This window comes from Coregonus lavaretus (assembly GCF_964263955.1).
Source record: "Coregonus lavaretus genome assembly, chromosome: 23".
NCBI classification, from domain to species: domain Eukaryota; kingdom Metazoa; phylum Chordata; class Actinopteri; order Salmoniformes; family Salmonidae; genus Coregonus; species Coregonus lavaretus.
This window is the reverse complement of record NC_140010.1, coordinates 29,158,281-29,164,280: the sequence shown is the minus strand read 5'-3', so window position 1 is coordinate 29,164,280 and position 6,000 is coordinate 29,158,281. Positions and strand designations below refer to the sequence as shown.

The 6,000-nt window shown below is 43.0% G+C and overlaps 1 protein-coding gene across 1 annotated transcript in view; it reads left to right on the top strand.

The window, feature by feature from the left end:
• The window catches only part of LOC311099071 (ephrin type-B receptor 1), a gene marked incomplete at both ends in the record, with an annotated part of 313,995 nt that overhangs the window by 245,183 nt on the left and 62,812 nt on the right, over window positions 1–6,000 (top strand). The window lies entirely within an intron of this gene.

Sequence of the window (6,000 nt, the reverse complement as noted above, 5' to 3'; positions counted from 1 at the left end):
CAGGAATAATGAAATAGAGCACAGAATAGACTAGAGTCTAGAGGACACTTAAGGGGGTCAATAGGTTGGTGGGTTGGTTGGATGCAGGTTTTAGCCTTTGAAATGTGTTCACTTGTGTTCCATTTCTTAGATAAAATATTTGAATCTGTATGTTAAGGGTTTTCAAAGCAGATCGAATCCATCTATCCTGTATTTACTTACAAAGGTACAGTATGTCATTGCGAACAAGAATCTTTCACAATAGCAACCTGGTATTCTCTACATTCCCTGTTATGCCAGACTTGAATTCATGGTCACACACAATTTTGTTCATTAGTCCTTGGAAAACTTTCTACACCACATTTTAGAAAATTCTTTAGCTCCACTTTGCTGCATGGGTCATGAACCAGAATCCAATATGGCCCCTGTGAAACCTTATCGCTTCACAGCTTAGTGTCATGCAAATTACCGCTCATACAACCTGCTGTTTGCTCATAAATATTGATGTCATAATCCTACTGATGTCTTTGTAGCGTGTCCTTCCAAACAAATTGACCTGGGCTGCATTATTCACATATTGATTAATTAATGAAGATAAGGTTGCTAATTGCATAGGGGAAAGCAGGTGAGGGTTACCTAGAGGGCACTTTCTCCTGCTCTGTCTGTCGGTCTGTGGTTCTCTCTCTCTCTCTCTCTCTCTCTCTTCTCTCTCTCTCTCTCCTCTCTCTCTCTCTCTCTCTCTTTCTCTCTCTCTGTCTCTCTGTCTCTCTGTCTGTCTCTGTCTCTGTCTCCTCTCTCTCTCTCTCTCTCTCTCTCTCTCTCTCTCTCTCTCTCTCTCTCTCTCTCTCTCTCTCTCTCTCTCTCTCTCTCTCTCTCTCTCTCTCTCTCTCTCTCTCTCTCTCTCTCTCTCTCTCTCTCTCTCTCTCTCTCTCTCTCTCTCTCTCTCTCCCCCCCCCCATAGGAATATGATCAGGTGAGAGATGCACCATATGACCCTGTGTGTGACAGCGTGATTGCTTGGTCACATACTGTGTGCGTGGATGCGTGCGAGGGTGTGTGTGTGTGTATGATTGCCCGGTGACATACTGTGCTGCAGGAAATTCCTACCTCTGTGGTCTTTTTGTGTAACACTGTATTTGAAATGTTTTGATCCTGACAGGGTCCAACATTGGCCCTAAACACAGTCATCCTCCACCAGGAGGACTGAGACATTTTGTCAACCGGTAACTGTCATGCAAATAACTAACCGGTCTCACGGTAATTGATCGTTAATTAACATAAACACATTTAGCATCTCCTGGCTTCCACGCATAGCCTACAAGCCACTGATTCAGACCTTTGGAACATCTACATTTTAAAAAGTCTAATAAATGTAATATAGCCTACACCATCACAATAAATCCATAATTTATTTTAGACAGGTCTAAAGAAACATTATGATATGAAGAAAATGTAGCCTATTTCAGAATAACAGAATAGCATATTCTGAGTCGTCCTTATGTTAGGCCCTGATCTGACTATGTCATACAGTTCCAACTCTGTTCCAGGGGTCCTAGGACTATAGGCTACGCTTAGAGTTATTTGGCCACTTTAGTTACAAACCTTATCAAAACAGTTGGTAGAGCATGGTGCTTGCAACGCCAGGGTTGTGGGTTCGATTCCCACGGGGGGCCAGTATGAAAAAATGTATGCACTCACTAACTGTACGTCGCTCTGGATAAGACCGTCTGCTAAATGACTCAAATGTAAAATGTAAATATAGGTCTATGGGCTAGGCTTAGTAGGCTACATGATGCATGCGACTATGATTTGAAAAGTAAAAGAATGCATGCGCTGTATCTTGCCATAGACTGCACACGCTGGGCATCATTCACAAGTGATGATATTCTCACCCATCAGACTAGTCTCAATTTAATCTTGACTTTACATATACTAAATAATATATTTGTGAAATTAGTTTTGATTTTAGAATGGACCATTATCATGCACCTGTCAGAACAGGGCAGGGGAAATAAATACATGTAATTCATATGCACTTGAATAGCGAATGGAGGATGCTTTTCCCCTCGGTTCATTTTCATGCCAGCAAGGTAGGCTACTCCGGTTGTAAAGTGAAGCAATGTGCTTTATATTAGGAAAATTGAGAAATAAATATATAGTAGGCCTAGTCTATAGAAATCTGATGGGATCCTCTTTTAATAGAGGTCATCAAAACTTTTCTCACGCAATTGCACAGCATAGCCTATAGAAATGTTGCGCAACATGGGTTTATAGGAACACTTATTTCATTCCATGCATCAACCATGAGGAGCTGGCTCTCATGACATGTTTGATTTGATTTTTGAAGCATTTGCATTGATGTCAGAGTGATTAGATGGACGATAGAGCGCTGAGTACCAGAGCATTAGCGACTGGCTGTTAGCAATTTTTGTAGGCTACTAATGACCATCAGAGGCATCAGAGCGTAGTTTTGGAGAAGCCTAGTTACTGTGACTCAACGGTCAAGTGGAATTTGACTGCGGCCATGACTCATGACTGCCAGTATGGTGGTAATACGGTCACTGTAACAGCCCTATCTACTAGGTAGTCCACAATGGAAGTTGCTATTATGTGTGTGTGATTCTTCTATTGGCGACCATTTTTGTGCCAGAACGCTCACCACACATCAGCTATCTGGTGGAGAGGTGAGGAGTGATATATGCCTGCTATAGCAGGAGGAACTTCTGTACAGTCGTAAAGTGATGATGTGGTCCTTTAGAGATAAAAACCAATTATGGAGGGGTGTCTAGCTACTGGATTTGTGTCTATTACACCCTCCCCTGCACATGGCCACTCTCGCTCTCTTGCTCGCACCGTGGGAATCGTATAGCCTAGATAATGCAGCCATTAAAACCTGTTTTTTTAAATCAAATGTATCAAAATGGCCTTATGGGCCGTCCCTCCTGGTCTCAGATCATCTCTTTACGTGCCTAAGAGCCGGTGATATTAGTATTTTATGTGTCATGCAGTTATGGAGCGGTGGATGATTGTTTCAATGGACTTTCAAGCTACGCTAGTTGCACAGTCAGCTTGTCTTCAAACGCAGGGGGGGAGAAGAATTTCACAACGTAAGTCATATGCACGTCGTCTTCCCACACAGATCGGTTATACATTCATGTGTTGTTTTACTAGAGTAATAGTGGAGTTCATAGTTGCACTTTTTTGTTGGAAGGACACTAAAGTGCTCATTGTACAAGTTAAAGAGATCCCATACAGAATTTGAACCCACAACCTCCCGAGTTGTAAATGTTTCTCGGATTAGTCCAGGTGTTAGTGAGAGAGGAGAGGGGGAATTAGGACACAAAGAGACAATTAGTAGAAGGGAAACTGAAAAGAGATATCCGGAGCTCTAAAGTCTTTAGGCTTTCCACCAAACAGGCCACTACGCCCCTCTCACTACAGAGTAAGTGGTCCTGGAATCGTGTAGTTTGGCAAGTAAGTAAAAATGAATTAAAGGTCTATAGAGAAAAGTGGAATCTCATTCCCTCTCTTTCGTTATCGTTATTTATTTATTTTCTCCTAAAGTTTGGGGTGGTAGGAACTAAGTTGGAGTAGTGAAGGTCAGGGCCTCCATTAAGACTAGAGTGAAGAGCAGGGACGCTCTTAAGCTGGCTCCGGTTACTGAGTTACTGAGGTGTGTGTGTCTGTGTGTGTGCAAAGTTGTCCATTGCAAACATCACTCTTGCCCACTGTGCTTTTGCCCACTGTAATTTCCATTGCACTCAAAGCACAATCAGGGAGTTTTCAAAAGAAACACCAACTCTAAGTTTATATCATTCATTTATTCTCTCAGTTGGCCTTCAGTGAAATCTTCATCTATTATCCCAGCTCAGTATGCACACAGACATGTCATGATTTATAATGGGAACTTTTGAAAAGCTGGATTTTGATTCAAATCCCTGGCTCCCTTCTCTGTGTGCTACATTTTTCCCTTTCAGACTTTATTTCTTCTCTCTTCTCTCTTTCAGCTGCTCTCCCTCTTCTCTTCTCTCTCTGTCTTTTGTCTATGCTCCACCCAGCTCTTCTGAGCCCAGACAGTATACTCAGGTGAGCTGTAGAGACGTAGTTCTAAGCCCTCTGAATGTTTGCTGAAGCCAGAAAGAAAAAGAGGAAAAATAAACTAAACGAGTCAAGGTTGCCCATTGTTGTTCCTCCTAAATCCCCTGCCTTTTTTTTCTTTCTATTATATTCTGAGAGAGTTGTGCAGAGATTTGCGCTCCCCCAGTGAGTGATCTCAGTTAGTTGTGTGTGTGTGTTTGTGTGTGTGTGTGTGTGTGTGTGTGTGTGTGTGTGTGTGTGTGCGTGCGTGTTTGCCATGCATTTGTACATGTGTGTGCTTGCATGTAGGTTACACTAGGTGATATAAGTGTAGCATGCTGCTAATGGTTAGCTAGCAAAACTGTGATCATGTTTTCCCTTTCAAGAGTGGCGTTTGCTTGTGTCTTTATAGTGGGCGTGTGAAAGCAGCTGTACAGCCACTCTCCCACAGTTAATATGCACTGTTAGTGGCTTATCTTTGATGAAGGCAGTGGAAAGGTTGAAAGGAGATAGCATGCATAGTAATACTTTTTAACAGTAGGCCAAGACAATTGAATAATGCCGTATAGTACCATTATGCTATGCTTAAGGGAATACTTTTTTAAAGGACTAGCACTTAGGCTGTTTTAAAATTGTATTTGCTATATGTAATAATGCAGATACTTAATACGATTTAAAATGCCCTTTAATATCAGCTTCTAAAGGGTTATTTGAATTCATAATGAATATGGTAATTACTTGCTTATGGTTTAGTAATGTAAGCGATGGTGCCTCAATGATTGAAATTGCTTATTGATGGTATTGTTTCCTTACGCTTTTCATTCACGTCAGTAGCATTACAAATAATACATATATATAGTATCTCTAGAAATAAACGTTTTTGTTGTAAAGGAAATGATATCCCCCTATCGTTACCAATATTATACCTTCTATGTATCGTTAACCATGTAGTTAGTATGTGGGGGCGGCTCGTGCGTGTGTGCGTGTGTGTGTTTGTGTGTGTGTGTGATATGTGAAGTGGACACATGGTACCACACCAGGTCTGTCTCTCTGCCAGGTGACCATACTGTCCTTTGTTAGGAGGTTGGCACATGCCACCAGGGTGGGGGTCTGGGGAGGTACACACACACATGGGGATGCACACACACGCATGCCATGGTCCATAGTTTAAACAGGCGCCAGAAGCTGGCTCAGCTTATCTGATAGTAGGCAGCAGTAGTAGAGATTCACTTTGGGGGTTGGGGTAGTTCTGTCCATTGGAGTGTGTGTAAATGTACTGGTGCAGTCCACTGCAATTGTATTGCTCTGACAGTCTATAGGGCATAGACTCCCCTTGTATTGTTTCATTCCAAGGCAGTGCACAAAGGCTAGAATCATTAACCACGACAACAGGCATCAAAATGGTGTATTGAAACAAATTAAAGCCAAATTGTTCAAGGCTTTAGGAGAGAAGGCCGCCTTGTTATTAGTGCTAGTTGGGGGAAACTGCCTAGGGAACTGCAGCCTTCAGCCAAGAGGACACTACAGAGACCAGACGACATGCAGTGTTCCCTGTCTGTCACTGCTGGCCAGCCTCACGATTGGCTGCCCTCCCATCTGCCCTCCCACCTGCTGCTCTGTCTTTATATAGCAAGTTAGGGTGTATCTCCTCTAATCCGCATTTGACTGACAGCATGTGAGGGCCATTCACGGTGAGCAGTCTCTCCTAGCAAAGCCTTTCATTGGCTGTTGTCAAGCTGCTGTCCCGCCACCTGCTACTACACTTTAAATATGGCAGATGTAGGTGTGTCTGTGTCAAATATAATCCCCATTTGACTGACAGCGTGAAAGGGCCGCTGCCTGTTGGCGGTCTCTCCAGGGATGGTTCCCCATCGGCCTTCTGGTTGGCGGAGAAGGTCATCAGCTGTCACCTGCCCTCCATTAAGGACCTGCACGCCTCCAGGA